Raw genomic sequence first — 15994 nt, 5'->3', positions numbered from 1 at the left:
TTATTTATAATAGCCAGAAGCTGGAAAGAACCCAGATGCCCTTCAACAGACAAATGGATACAAAAAATGTGGTACATCTGCAAAATGAAGCTATTAAAAACAATGACCACATGAAATTCTTAGGCAAATGGATGGAACTAGAAAATATACTGAGTGTGGTAACCCAGTTATAAAAGAACACGCATGGTGTTCACTCACTGATACGTGGATAATAGCCCAAAAGCATGGAATACCTAAGAAGAAATGTATAGATCATTTAAGTCCTAGAATAAGGAACACCAAAATATGGATGCCCCATTCCTTCCTAGAAACAAGAACAAAATACTAATGGGAGGAAATGCAGGGACAAAGAGTGTAGCAGGAAGTGATCTTTGAAAGGAGGACTCAATTTCAAGTCTGTAGCTTATTTTGTGATACTTGTTTGTTGTTGTTGTTGTTTGCTATAAATTTGCCCATTCAAATCGTTTGTCAATAAAAAAAAAAGAAAACATCATCCAGAGACTGCCCCACCTGGGGATCCTTCCCATATGCAGCCACCAAACCTAGTCACTATTGCTGATCCCAAGAAGTACTTACAGACAGGAACCAGATATAAATGTCTCCTAATTGGCTTGGCCAGAGCCCTACTGATACACATGAGGATGCTTACACCTGACCATTGGACTGAACAAGGGGTTCCAATGGAGGAGTTAAAGGAAAGACTGAAGGAGCTGAAGGGGTTTGTAACACCATAAGAAGAGTCAATATCAAGCTACCCGACCCCACCAGAGCTCCCAGGGACTAAACCACCAAGCAAACTTTACACATGGAGGGATAATGACACCATCTACATATGTAGTAGAGGAGGCATTGTCCAGCATCAATAGGAGGAAAAGCCCTTGGTCCTTTGAAGACTTGTTTCTCCAATGTAGGAGTAAACACAAAGGCTTCTATGGGCAGCTGATACAAGGGATACACCATGGAAAGTATAAGGCTAGAAGGAAAAACCAGCCTCCCTCCATCTTCTTGTCCCATTCACAATTGGATTGCTCTTACTGGTAAACCATAACAACATTAACTCTGCAAGTGAAAGCACCATAAAATGAAAACAAACAAGCAAACATAGGGTTTTTTTTTGTTTTGTTTCATTTTGTCTTGTTTTTTTACTGGAACATAGGCATTTTCAATGGCTCCATTACTGAATAGAAAACCTCTGCCTTCCCTGATAACCACTAACTTCCTATAGACTAACCATCTAGCACTATGAAAGCTGGCCAGCAAGGAGGAAGCTGCTAGATCAACCCCAGATTGATTGATTACTCCATGCTTAGTAATTAAATAGTGCAGTGTCTTCATCAATAAGTTGTTTCCCTCTAGTTCTAGTTGGCAAACATAAGCAATATCCATCCTGCTTTGGCGGGCTCTGAGGATTCACCCAACCAATAACTCATAAGAAGGAAATGTCAGAGCAACTCTGTGCTATTTATTTTCCTACATTACAAAGTTAAGTTACAGTTACTGATACATATATCCCTCCACTTCTACATCGAGATTGACAAAGGATAATTTTCTGGAGACCTCATTATTATTTTGAGTACAGACTCTTAAATCAATTTATATTTCTACTAAGAGGGGGTTTTTGAATGCTGACAGAGAAATGATAATACAGTAGCATTCAATCACAGAAGGAGAACGAGGGCTTGGCAGCGTTCCCAATGGCTATTACTTTGGAGGACCAAAAAGAATAGTCCTGATGGAGACAGTGAAGAAATGAGTGGTAGGGAAATGGGGATTGTATCAGAAGAAAATCTGTAAGAAAAAGAATGGTAAGAAAAGTTATATGGATTGACATATGTATCTTTTACTTAATGTAAAAATTTTGATGAAATTACTCTATTCTGCATATTAGTATAATCTGTATCTATTAACAACTCAGGTTTTCTGAAACTAAGGCACAATGATAGATACATATTTAATAATATTGTAACTGTATCTATTTATTTCTTGTATTTAATCATATATTTTTATCTCTGGAAAGTTTAGGGTTGTTTACTTAAGACTACTATTTTAATACTATAAATAAAATATTCAATTCTTAGAAGATTTATAAAACATCAAGAGTTTTCTTTATATCAGAAGTTTTTAGTAAAAATATATCTAGCTTTTACAAAAATAACTTTTCAGACAGCATAATTCCTCTTATCTCTTCATACTTATTCACAGAAGCAGAACATTAATATATTTAGACCTTTTGATTGGAGACAGCATTTGCACTGGAATAAAACATTAATGCTATCATTGAAGCATGAAAATTCCAAATTAACAGAAACTGATGCTGCTATTCAGACAAAGTGGGAGTCACTGTGAGAAATGGAACCAATTCTATAAAACATGGTTAAGCAGGAAATTAGAAATCTATGTCTAAGTTTTATTCATCATATATGGTAAGACAATATATTAATCCACTTACGAAGCCTGCTTTGAATTATATGACTTCTTTCTACAAACTTACTATTAATACCTGATGGTGATTCAGGCAATGACTCCAAATAACTTGGCGCCAAGTGTGGATCTGCTGAATGATACTTGGCTTATTCCCCAAAACACTGTTCCTTAGTTTCCTCTTTTCAAGTACAGTAGTATTTGTGCTGCTCTTTCATAGAAGGCACATTTGGCATGTGAACTTCTTACTGCTCTGATTGCTGTTACAAAAGGCTTAGGAAATTAGGGAGGCTGTACTTTAGTGTAAAACTTGAGGGTACAGTCCATCACAGCATTAGGAAGTAAAGCCCTGGCCATCACTAGAATTTAGACAGGGAATACTATACTAAAATGGCTTTCTCCTTCTTACTCATTCTGGGCCCCAAGCTCATGAAATGTTGCTGTCCACACTTAGATTGGTCTTCAGTGATCACAGACGTGTCATGAGGTTTGCCTACCAGATGATTCTACATCTTGACTGGTTTCACCTAAATTTTAGACATCATAGGATCTGATAAACTTTCATTAAAAGTGAGTTTTTAATTAAATCACTTAGTTGAAAAACCAAAAATTATTAATTGCAATCCGTACATACATAAAGAAACATACTTACATGATGGGCAGTTGCTATTATATGATGAGTAGAAATATATTTTATTAATGAGGACTGTTAATTTTGTCCCTCTGAACCTGACAGATGTAGTTACTTCTGGTTCAGCATATTTTCTTTTTAATGTATGTGAACGTCAGTAAATGTAAGCAGTAAAATTAAACAATTTTAAATATCCTGTACTTGTAAATACCATATAAATTATTTATATTCACTCCACGTTTGAAATCACTAATTTTTTTCTTTTTTGTTTGAAATTCTTTTGTGAACCCTTAGCAAAGTAATGAATAGCTGGAATGTCTTTCCTCTCCAACTTTAGTTCGCAATGATGAAATCTCTCCTAAGGCAGGGCCCCAGCGCACAAGAAGGGAAGACACTAATGAAAATTAGCATTCTAAAAGAATCCACTGCAGCTGTCATCATAAAAAGGAACTGATTAGTGGTTTGGACTGTGGTAACTCTCTAAATTATCAAACAAAATACTGCAGAAGCATGCATTTATGTTTATGAAAATTACAATTTGAACATCACACTTAGGGTACATTAATCAACTTCATTCTTTGTTTTTATGGGTAATGAGGCTTCACAGAAAGGTAAACAGCTAACTAAATAAAGTTGCTTTCATAAAAATGGATTAAATATATTCACACTTTACAGGGAGAAAAAAATGGAATGTGCTAAGAGGTGTTTAAATAAAAGAAGCTTCTCCATGGTCATTTATTTCCATTTTTAGAGTCTAAAAAACATTTTTTGTTGTTTCTTAGTTATTATCCCCCCCACCCATAAGCTTCTCCTGCTGTGTTCTTTTATAGTTACATTGCCTGTATTATGAATGGTAAAATATCTAAAGGTAATTAACATAATGCATTACTATATCTTATTTGATCTCCAGCAATACAACCATCCATATAATAGGTTAGTTTCTTAAAGGTTATTCAGTTTTTGCATACCTTGCTTTCAGGTGATAACTGTTTCCTGAGGTGAAAAATGTAGTAGATTATCTTTATTATTTTTTCTGCTCTTTAAGTAAAAATATGTATAAAGACTTATCATATCACATTTGTACTTTCAGAAAATTAAACCAATCTAGAATATGACTAAACTTGTTTAGATTATGTGTGGGAAAATGATTTTTAAAATATGTCAAGTATCACACATAACTGTTACAAAGCATACTGCACACAAACATCTTGAGCTGATGTACTCAAAACAATAAAAATATATATTTTCAGTGTGTGTGTGTTGTGTGTGTGTCTACCTATGTATGTATACACAAACACACACAGACACACACACAGACACACACACAGATACACACACAGACACACACACACACACACACACACACACACACACACACACACACACACAAAGTAATTAACCCTAGCCTCTTGCATTCTGTCTCTAGATGCTGGATGGACAGGCACAGATTTGAAGGGTGATTCTCTCTTTGGATCCTTTACATTTACTGATTTTCCTGGTAAAATTTAAGTACATCTCTAAGTCTCACTCGACAATTTTTTTTGTGTTTTTGATTCATGGGATTATTTTTTCTATGAACATTTTATTTTACTAGTTTTCTTTTCTTTTATTGGATATTTTCTTTGTTTACTTTTCAAATATTATACCCTTTCCTGGTTTCCCCTCCAGAAACCACCCATCCCATCCCCCTTCCCCCTGCTTCTATGAGGGTGCTTCCCCTACCCATCCACCCACTCACTCTGCCTCCCTGCCCTGGCATTCCCCTACACTGGGACATCCAGCATACACAGAACCAAGGGCCTCTCCTCCCATTGATGGTCAACAAATACATCCTCTGCTACATATGTGGCTGGAGCCATTGGTCCCTCCTTGTGTACTCTTTGTTCCTGTGAGCTTGGTGGTGGTGGGGTGATTCTGACTGGTTGATATTATTGTTCTTCCTATGGGGTTGCAAACCCCGTAAGCTCCTTCAGTCCTTTCTCTACCTCCTCCATTAGGGACCCATATCTCAGTCCAATGGTTGGCTGTTAGCATCACCCTCTGTATTTGTCATGTTCTGGCAGAGCCTCTCAATAGACAGCTATATCAGTCTCCTGTCAGCATGCACTTCTTGGCATCAGCAGTGTCTGGGTTTGGTGACTGCACATGAGATGAATCCTCCCACCTCCACACCCCCAAAAAACATAAAATAAATTTCAATTACAGTCAGGTAAATTAAAACATCTGTGTTGCAGTAAGTAATGCTAACCATCCCAAAGCAAGGATTTCTTATGTTCCTGGTAATTACGATTCTTGTACTGGAGCACATAGAACCAGACTATGAGGCAAATGGACAAAAAGGGAGTCAGAACAATGCTATTTCAAAATGACTATGCACTCCCTCACAGTATTGTCAAAGATTTCACCAGAAGCATTGAAGAAGGTTAGTAGATACTTACATTTGTGTATTGATATCTTGTATATAACCATATACATTTAAAATGTTTTCAGAAGCAAATATATTCATCATACATTAAAAAAAAACACTTATACTTCAACATTCTATTTCCTCATTCTATGACCTACCTGTTAAATCATCTGATGAGTCATTCTCCATAATTGATACACTAGACACTTAAATTTGTTTTACTGCAAGTGGGTGCCTCGTAGGCAGATTGCTTCTACTATACTATCTGTAGTGACAGAGGCCGTAGTTTGCACTGGTATCTATATGGTGAAACTGTGCAGCAGGGAAAAGAGAAATCAAGTGGGGTCTTATTTCTTGTAAAATTAAAAGAAAAATTATCCCTAGGTAATAGAGTTATATATGAAACATTCCATTCATTTGCACAATTTTGAATACCTCTGACCATGTTTTCTATTTCAATTTCTGACAAAGTTAAAAAAACGATCTTCCCTATCTCACGACATATTAATTCTAAAATATTTTTCTTCTCATCTGTCTTCACCTGTTGACCCATCACCATAACCAGGTCTTAGCAAAGTGTTGCAATGTCATATTCCTGAGAATCCACCCTACTCTTTCAGTAATTTTTCATCAGTTGACCACAAGATGGAACTTGATGTTGTATTTTCATTGTACCATGTTCAGATCAAAGTTGTTTCCATGCCTCATTTCTCCAATTCAAATATTTAATTCATATATTCCTTATGGTGATTGAAATATCTGTGTGATACACAATAAACTTTATTTCTTTTATAAAAAGAACATTTTATATTCTTATACCCTCTTTGACTTATGTAAAAACTTAAAATTTATAGACTACCACAAGTTGATTCTATAAATGTTGGTTTTGCCAAATATGCATAGATTCTTTGACAGTAGTGGCTTACATGATTACCACCATGCATACCTTATCACAAAGGCAAATGATTTTTCATTAGCTCATTATCATATATTATTATGTAATACAACAATATAAAGAAAAACCCAACCTTCTTCCTCATTCTTCATATAATTTTTCATAATACTTATTTTATTCCATATAATACCATAACATGTTTCCATTATTTGTTTAATAGTCCCATGTTTTATTTAAAGTTGATGTTGACCATATAATTTGGATTCAAATGACTATGAGAAATAGTGTTGGTACACTATCATAATATTGACATATAACTAAAGAGTCAGGGATAACAGGAGTACCAGGGCCTTTATCATGTCTTTCTTTCTGAATAAGTTAAGTCTGAAATCTAGAAACTATATCTTTGGAAATTCAGTATTTCTCTCAACAATCATAATAGGCATAAGTTCTGTGGATGGAATTTTTGCTGTTCTACATGTAATTTTCATCTGAGAGGTGATTTACAGCTGAAGTTCTTCGAGAAGCCTTTTCTTCTACTGTTCTAATTCTCAGTAATATATCATACTTCATCAAAATTATCTACCTGCAGGGCACATGGTGTGATAGTAGAACAAAGGTTATGTGTAAGTATCCTTCTAGGAAATGTCCATCATTTTGAATGGCCCATGATGGGTGAGTGCTGGGACAAAGGGTCCTTCAAGACTTTATCCTAGGATTGCTTTTGATGCTGATATGCCTTTCGTGTCACTGTTACATAACCAAATGATTCCTGGCATTAGCTCACGGTATTGGACAGATCTCCTCCAGAATCAACATGAAGATATACTCTCGTGTAGTAATGCTTTGTAGATGAACTGATTATTTCATAATTCCTAATAATGATTTTATAGAATCCCTAAATTGATACAAGTAATTCCAAGCTCTCTATAGAATAAAAGCTGCAAATAGAGCTTTGTAAACTTTCATGTGTCACAGGCTAATTGCTCTAGGAAAAGAAAGCAGGTTTGAAACAAATTTATGATCAAGGAAGACATTCCTTGTACATTAGGTGTGAGACCATTATCTCATAACTAAAGTTCATAACCTGGGAATGGACAGGTACAAGAACAGAAAAAATATTCACTAATTAATCTATACAAAATTTCAAAACTAATAAGACACAGATGATCTTGACAAAATCGTTCTAACTTGTGACATAAAAATATTGCTTTAAACTTGCAATGAATGTATGGTGCTAGTAAGAGATAATGGATGTTTAGTGAGATACTTGTCTTGCTGGAAAGACATGTAAACAAGTCTGCTGTTCTTCAAGATTTATCAATCTATGGCATGAATTTTTGCCTTAAATCTAAATGAATTATTGAAATGTGAAAGTATATTAAAAATCATGTAATCTTACTGTAACAGTTCTACCTCATTGTTGTATGAGGTGATTTTTAGAGAGTATAAATACTGCTAACAGAAATAAAAGTTTGTTGGAGGTTGATCGTTGGAGCTTTCAATCCACCAAATTGTGTATATTTATGTATCTGTGTGTATGTATGTATGTATGTATGTATGTATGTATGTATGTATGTATATACGTGTGTAAAATTGTTGGAGCTTTTCTTACCTTGCTTCATACAGAATGAATATTTTATTTTCCTGCATGCCTGAATTTTATTTCTTTTCCTTCTTTCTTTGTTTCATAATTTTCTCCTTTCTTTCTTTTTTTCTTTTCTTTTTGATTCAGAGTTATGAACTCTGAGTTCCTGATCAGTAAGGGGCTTGCAAGTCAAAGAGAAAACAGCCCAAGCAACTAACTTCTTTCTGTAATCCCCAGCCACTATAAGCAGGAGTTAATTACCAAAACCCAGCAGCCTTGAGCCACAAAGTAGCAAGAGAGATTTTAATTCCCAGAAACCATTAGCTTCTGTCCCCCAAACAATAAGAGAGAGTTACAAGACTAGAGATCATCACCCTTTGGTCCTTGTGCAATGCTATATCCCACCTTAGTATCAGATTCTAATGGCCAGGTCTTATCCCTGGCAGTAATGAATCCCATTTTGATAGGATTAAGGGCCCACTATATTAGATGGAACCTATGCATGACCATGCTAAATTATCCAAGAAACTGAAATTAGATAAGACATGGTTCTAAGGGAAATCCTATTTCTATTACCCCGATAAATGATTACATCAATGAAATATTCCTAGTGAAATTACTATGATCATAGATCAGTGCTTTGCTCAAACATCACCAAAGAAGATTCTTTCAGTAAATGATAATTAACACAAAGTTATACTTTCATATGTAGGATGTTGTTAGTTTAATTAATGGCCTTTTAATAAAACATAATGTAAGAAACATTATAAACATATGGGATAACAAATCTATATTTAATTTTTTATTAGGTAGCCTTTTCTATATATTTGTAACACTATTCTGATATTTTTGGTAATAATACTTGTAATTATATAATTATTTATACATTGTATAATTATATATAATGTTTGTAATTTTAAATAATATACAGAATTATAAATATAAAATAGAAACATTACTTCTACTACTACCAGTACTATACTAACATACAACTACTACTACTACTACTACTACTACTACTACTACTTCTTCTATATAGAGTCTTTTATATTTTACAAACAGTCTCTTTATATAATCCTGGTTCTGGAACTGGCTTTGTAGACCAGGCTAGACTCAAACTCATAGAAATCTATGTGCATCTTCCTGTCAAGTACTACGATTAAACGTGTATACTACCACCTCACTCGTTTCAGTTTCTTATTTGGCTTTCTTTACAAATATGTTTCTACTTGCTTCATTTTGGAAAGAGTGGTTTCCATTTTAAATCATAAAAGGTGGTGCATCGATTGGTTATGATTTTGATATTCTAGAAGCAAACAAATACAGTAACTAGAATTAAAAATTCTCAGTGCAATTTTGTCCCTTTCAGATGCTCACTGCCTACTGTTACATTCATTTGGGCCATGTAAACCAATCTTCTACAACTAGAACAATGTTAATCACAAGGAAGATGGAAATGTGGGATCAACAGAAGTTAGCAATTTTTTTATTATTTATTTACTTTTTGTTGGAAGTGGTTTATTACTGCTGTTCATATTTATTGCACAAGGCAAGACAAAAGGTTTGGTTTTTAATGTGTGATAAGAGCATTTCAAAGTGAGGAAAAAAGAAATAGTTTGAAAATAAACGCAATTCCTTACAAAAACATGGCAGAAATGATAACACTTCAAAGTTGGAGTACCCACCTTGTGTAAGTAACAATAGAATATTTGAAGCATTACATAAATGTAGCCAAAGGTGTTTCCAGGCGCTTGCAGGTTGTCAGAAGTCTGTTGCTCGAGTTCAGTCACACAGACGTGTCCTTTATTGATCTGCCTTGGATGGGATCTGCATTTAGCTGTAAAGAAATGCAGAACATCACCCCTTTGAATGGTTTCAGAGAGTGTGTTGGTCATTTTTTACATGGTGTAAAACATCTAAGATTTCCTTCGCTGACAGCCTAGCTCATTTATTTAATGGACTCTAAGTGAATCAAAACATTGCTGCTGCCAATTATTCAGAACTTACAGTATTGGACGGATTCTTTTTCCCCCCTGTGACACGTGTTAAGGTCATATTATACCACACAGCTAACTCCAACTCAAAATGTCAGTCAAAAATCAAGACTTCTAGTATTGTTTTCTGTTTTCACCAGTTGAAGTCAACTAAAGCAGGCTTGACTACGTCTCACCCCTGAAAATGTCTCTGCAGGTGGTCTCCCTTGGCTTACAATACACCCACCTCAAGGGACTACTCCCGTATCTGCTGCTGTTGGCTCCAGGTTGAAGCCTGAATTTAAGCAGTGCTTGTTGTCATTGCCACAACCCTGATTTTAACTAATTAACTCAGCAGGAAAGATACCTTTTGTAAGTTTAATGCCATAGCAAACCACCTTGAGATACCACAGCATGACAGGATGACATAAAAGTTTGTACGCTTTGCCTCTGCTTTCTCCTAGAGTTAGGCACCCTGGAGGTTTCCGGAAAACACATAGGTTATTCAAACGGAAATATGATACTGACTGCTAAGGGAAAAAAGAAAAAGATTGAATTCTAATTTGATGTTTCCAGTCTTTTATAAACATAAATAAGTAAAGGGGCCATTCATAGTTTATTTGCACCTCATAATTAGATAAAATGACTGGAATGTTGAGAAATTATTATTATGTAATCATAGTTCTACTCATATTCTATCTATGTGATGCTGACATGTTGTTGTTTTGTTAACATGTATAGGATATTAACTTTCAAATGTTAGGAACCTCATATTATTATATTCATCCTACAAAAGTGCAGCTCTTTAAAACCAAAGAAAATGCTCTGAATATATACAAATCAGAAGGTAAAAACTATTGACACTTAAACTCAGACATATCTGTAAATCATTTTGTTCTTATCTTAGTAAGGGTTTCATTACTGTGAAGAGTCACCATGACCACAGGAATTTTTCTTTTTCTGATTGCATGTTTTTATTTACATTTCAAATGTTATCCCATTTCCTGGTTTCCCCTCCAGAAACCTGCTATCCCACTGAACCTCTGTTTCTATGAGGGTTCTCCCTCACTCACCCACCCACTCCTTCCCACTTTCCCGCCCTGACCTTCCCCTACACTGGAGCATCTAGCCCTGAGAGGACCAAGGGCCTCTCCTCCAACTGATGCCTGACAAGCTATCGTTTGCTACATATGCGGATGGAGCCATAGGCCACACCTGTGTTTTAAGTGTGTGTATAAGGAGGAAATAAGGAGACATATTGTGGAGCAGAAACTGAAAGGCCATCCAGAGGCTGCCCCCCCCCACACCCCGTGGGGATGCAGCCCACATATAGCCACCAAACCCAGAAAATATTGTGGATGCCAAGAAGTACATCTTGAGAGGAAGTTGATATAGATGTCTGTGGAGAGCCTTTGCTAGAACATTACAAATAGAGGCAGCTGCTTCCAGCCAACCACTGCACTGAGAACAGAGTCCTCAATGGAGTAGTTAGAAAAAGGACTGAAGTAGCTGAACGGGTTTGGAACTGGACAAGAAGAACACAATGTTAATCAGCCAGACACCCCCCAGAGCTCTAGGGACTCAACTACCATCCCAAGAGAACACAGGTGTGGCCTATGGCTCCATCCGCATATGTAGCAGAGGATAGCCTTGTCAGGCATCAATTGGAGGAGAGGCCCTTGGTCCTCTCAGGGCTAGATGCTCCAGTGTAGGGGAAGGTCAGGGCGGGAAAGTGGGAAGGAGTGGGTGTGTGAGTGAGGGAGAACCCTCATAGAAACAGGGGTTCAGTGGGATAGCAGGTTTCTGGAGTGGAAACCAGGAAATGGGATAACATTTAAAATGTAAATAAAAACATGCAATCAGAAACAGAAAAATTCCTGTGGTCATGGTGACTCTTCACAATAATGAAACCCTTACTAAGATAAGAACAAAATGATTTACAGATATGTCTGAGTTTTAAGTGTGTGTATTTTTGTTCCCCCTTATATGGTCTGAAGTATCCACACTTTGGTCTTCTTTTTTCTTGAGCTTCATGTGATTTGTGAATTGTATTTTGAGTATTCAGAGCTTTCTGGCTAATATCCGCTTATCAGTGAGTGCATACCATGTGAGTTCCTTTGTGATTGGATTAACTCACTCAGGATGATATTTTCCAATTCCATCCATTTGCCTGAAAATTTCGTAAAGTCATTGTTTTTAATAGCTGAGTAGTACTCCATTGTGTACCACATTTTCTATATCCATTCCTCTCTTGAGGGGCATCTGGGTTCTTTCCAGTTTCTGGTTATTATAAATAAAACTTATTTGAATATTGTGGAGAATATGTCCTTGTTATATGTTGGAGCATCTTTTGGATGTATGCCCAGGAGTGGTAGAGCTGGGTCCTCAGGTAGTACTATGTCCAAGTTTCTGAGGAACTGCCAAACTGATTCCTAGGGTAGTTGTAGCAGCTTGCAATCCCACAAACAATGGAGGAGTGTTCCTCTTTCTTCACATCCTTGCCAGCATCTGCTGTCACCTGAGTTTTTTTTTTAATTTTATTTTTCTTGGATATTTTAGGTATTTACCTTTTAAATGTTATCCTTTACCCACTCTCTGATCACCACTTCCCACTCCCCCTGCTTCTATGAGGATGTTCCCAGTCCTACCCACTCACTCCCACCTCAATACCCTGGCATTCCTCTACATTGGGGAAAGGAGCCTTCGCCAGACGAAGGGCTTTTCCTCCTATTGATGCTGGACAATGCCATCCTCTGCTACATATGTGGCTGGAGTCAGGTCCCTCCATGTGCTGGGATGGAAATCGCAGCTCAGGTCCGGACAAACCACACCAGGCCAACAAAATCTCCGGGGGGAGGAGGTTTATTGGAAAGATGGAGACAAAGTGGGGTTTGGGGGTGGGCTAAGAAAGACAGGAGAGAGAGTAAAAAAGAGGAAGAGGGCAGAAAATGTCTGCCTTTTATTTGAAATGTGATATAACTGCTCCCAAGTTAAGATAGGTGCTGAACCAAAGGTATGCTGGGAATGTATGCCATTGCCATGGCAACAGATGAATAAGTGACCAGGTGACATCACTGCTAGAGGAGAAAGCAGTTCCTATTACCAACATACCTCCCTTTTTCTTTTTACAAAAAGAAGAAAAACAAGAGGAAGGGAGAAGCTGATGGTGTAAGAGGAAATAGGGAAACCATGTCTCTTAGTCTACTTCCTGCTGTCTTGGGGCGTCGTCAATTTTGGGGTATAGCTGACTTTCATCATCAGTATCCATTTGGTAAACGTTTGTATCAGACTCCTCTGTGGACAGCGGCTGGAAATTCTGTAAGAGGAACTGATTAATAGTTTGATTAGAAATTTTCTGTATCTGTCATTGAAGAAATGTCAAGATAACAGTAATGAGGCAGGGAGAGAGTAGGAAAGGCATTATGAAAGGGTGTAACTACTTCCTTATAGAGTTTTCAGAAATCCAGGAATTGGAGGTCTCACGTTCCTTGAAATTTTGTATGTCTGATTGAAGTTTCTGGATTTTATTTCTCAATATCCTCGATTGGTTGACATAAAAACAGCATTCTTCTTGGAGGGCCAGGCAAAGACCACCTTCTTTAGATCCAGCCATCCTCCCTTGGTCTCTTCTGTTTTGCTTCTTTGAGTCTGTTGATTATATCATAATTGTCCAGTAGTTTATTGCTAATATCCACTTATAAGTACCATTCATTGCCTTTTGGGTTGGAGTTGTCTCAGTCATGATGATATTTTTTTAGTTCCATCCATTCACCTGCAAAATTCCTGATGTCCCTGTTTTTACTGATGAAGTATTATTCCATTGTGTAGATATACTACATTTTCTGTATCCATTCTTCATTTGAGAGATATAAAGGTTTATGTCTCTGAGCCCAATATGACCCTAGGGGGTACAGAGTGACATAGTTCTTGCACCCGGGACAGAACACTTGCATGAGCCTCAAAGAGTGCCGATGGCTATTGTGCTTGTCAGGCTTGTTTGTGTAGTAATATATATACTTTGTGGACCCACTAGCAATGGAGAACTCTTTCCTTCTGAGGAATGTCCTCACAGTTTATATTAATGGTTCCATAATAATTAGCATGAGTCCAGGAGTTTAAGCTGTGGCTATGTCTTGGCAAAATGCTAAACACTGGGACCTTCAGGAAAGCCTTAAAGACTGCAGGAATAAATGGCTTTGAAAATACATAATTTCTCAACTATTCCAAAAGTAAGGATGCAATAGGAGTTATATGAGGGGCTTCATTGATCTAAAGGAACAAAAGTAGAGAGATTTGGGGAGTAATGATCCCAGGAGATCTCACCCAGCTAAGGATTTTTGTTTTTGCTCACTAAGGCAGATAGATTCCTGAGTTTGGGATCAGCCTAGCGCAGAGCAAGTTTAGGCTCAGGAATGGTGGAAATGGTAATTTCAGGGCAGAGTTCCACCCAACTATTTTGTCACCTATGCTTAACAAAGGCAGAGAGATCTCTGAATTCTTTTGCAATGTTAAGAAAGAAGTGTATGCTTGCTGTCTTCTAAGAATCCCCTGGTGTCATGGGATGCTGATTCATAAGGTAACAAAACGAAACTTGGAGTAAATGACTTTATTGATAGCTCATTGCCTAAGCTTGGCTGTTCTGGAACTCGCTTTGTAATTTGACCTTGAACTCAAGAGATCTGCTTGACTCTGTTTCCTAAAGGTTGAGAATGAAGGCCTATAACAAAAGGCTTGGATTTAAGCATTTCTTCGCTTAGAACTTGATCCATCCCAGGTTGGCCTTGAAATCAGAGATCTACTTTGCTTAGTCTCCTGGGATTAAAGGTATGTACTACCTTGCCTGGACCCTAAGGCCCTTTCATGGCCACTGTTCCTCAAGATCCAGATAAAAACCCCATGTCTTCTAGCCTCATGACATGGGTCACAAGTGTGTCATCCATTTTTGGATTGTAGTTCATTCCAGATTAAAAGTCCAAACTCTTCCTAGTTCAACTGCAAACACAATCAATAAACTTAGCAGGGTGGGATCTTTTCCGGAGACCACCACGTCTAAATCTCTTTATTTCTTTGAACATAAAAAGAACATAGGATTGAGCCCCACTTTATTTCTTGATGCCCCTTTATTATTCCTTAAACCATACAATTTTTTTATATTTCCTTACTAAGCTTGCTATGCTTGTTCAAAATGCTTTTTTTTGAGACTTATTCAGAGAACAATGTCTCTGTTGGGTGTTTTTTGAGACTTCCTTTGTCAATGCAATTAATATAAATCTCTTTACCTTAGCCTCAGGTAGACTCTTCAGACAAGGGAAAAAAGCAGTCACATTCTTCACCAAAATTAACAGAAACAGTCTCTCAGCTTCTTCTCCACTGAAACCACTTGAGCTAGGTCTGTGCAGTCCAAATCACTCTCAACAACAAAGTCTTCCATATTCCCAGGTTAGCCCATTATGCCCCGATTAAAGCATTCTACTGCTTTCCAAATCCAAAGTCTCAAAATCTACACTCTTCCAAACTAAAGCATGATCAGGCATATCACAGCAATACCCCAGTCCCTGGTACCAACTTCTGTTTTAGTTAGGGTTTCACTGCTGTGAACAGGCACCATGACTAAGTCAACTCTTATAAGAACAACATTTAATTGTGGCTGGCTTACAGGTTTAGAAGTTCAGTCAATAATCATCAAGGTGGGAACATGGCATCATCCAGGCAGGCATGGTACAAGTAGAGCTGAAAGTTCTACATCAGTATCTGAAGGCTGCTAGTAGAAGACTGACTTCTAGGCAGGTAGGCTGAGGCTCTTAAGACCACGCCCCCAGTGACACACTTACTCCAACAAGGTCACACGTCATAATAGTGCCAATCCCTATGCCAAACAAACACAAACCATCACAGTGACCGAGAGTTTTGCTGGATATAGTAGTCTAGGCTGGCATCTCTGCTTTCTTCAGGTCTTCAAGACATCTGCCTGGTCCTTCTAGATGTTAAACTCTCAGATGAGAAATCTAGAGTAATTCTGATAGGTCTGCTTTCAATGATACTTGGCTTTTTACCTTGCTGCTTTTAGATATTTTTCTTT

General features: G+C 37.2%; 1 long non-coding RNA gene across 8 annotated transcripts in view; it reads right to left on the bottom strand.

Annotated features, from left to right (window-relative positions):
- The window catches only part of LOC148001080 (uncharacterized), a 63445-nt gene extending 47741 nt beyond the window's left edge, over window positions 1-15704 (bottom strand). For 2 of the 8 annotated variants that reach the window (XR_015638364.1, XR_015638365.1), the window contains exons 1-3: window positions 15572-15682; window positions 9628-9779; window positions 5618-5771 (exon numbers count right to left, since the gene is read on the bottom strand). This is a non-coding gene — a long non-coding RNA (uncharacterized LOC148001080). Of the gene's footprint in view, window positions 1-1545; window positions 1789-4020; window positions 4046-5617; window positions 5772-9627; window positions 9780-15571 lie in introns of those variants that run through there. The other 6 variants (XR_015638369.1, XR_015638367.1, XR_015638366.1 and 3 more) reach the window with 5 other exon arrangements.
- Between the last annotated feature and the right edge of the window lie 290 nt (window positions 15705-15994).

The sequence above is a fragment of the Rattus norvegicus genome, chromosome 15 (assembly GCF_021556685.1).
Source record: "Rattus norvegicus strain SHRSP/BbbUtx chromosome 15, alternate assembly SHRSP_T2T, whole genome shotgun sequence".
NCBI classification, from domain to species: domain Eukaryota; kingdom Metazoa; phylum Chordata; class Mammalia; order Rodentia; family Muridae; genus Rattus; species Rattus norvegicus.
This window is presented reverse-complemented; position numbering and strand designations above follow the sequence as displayed.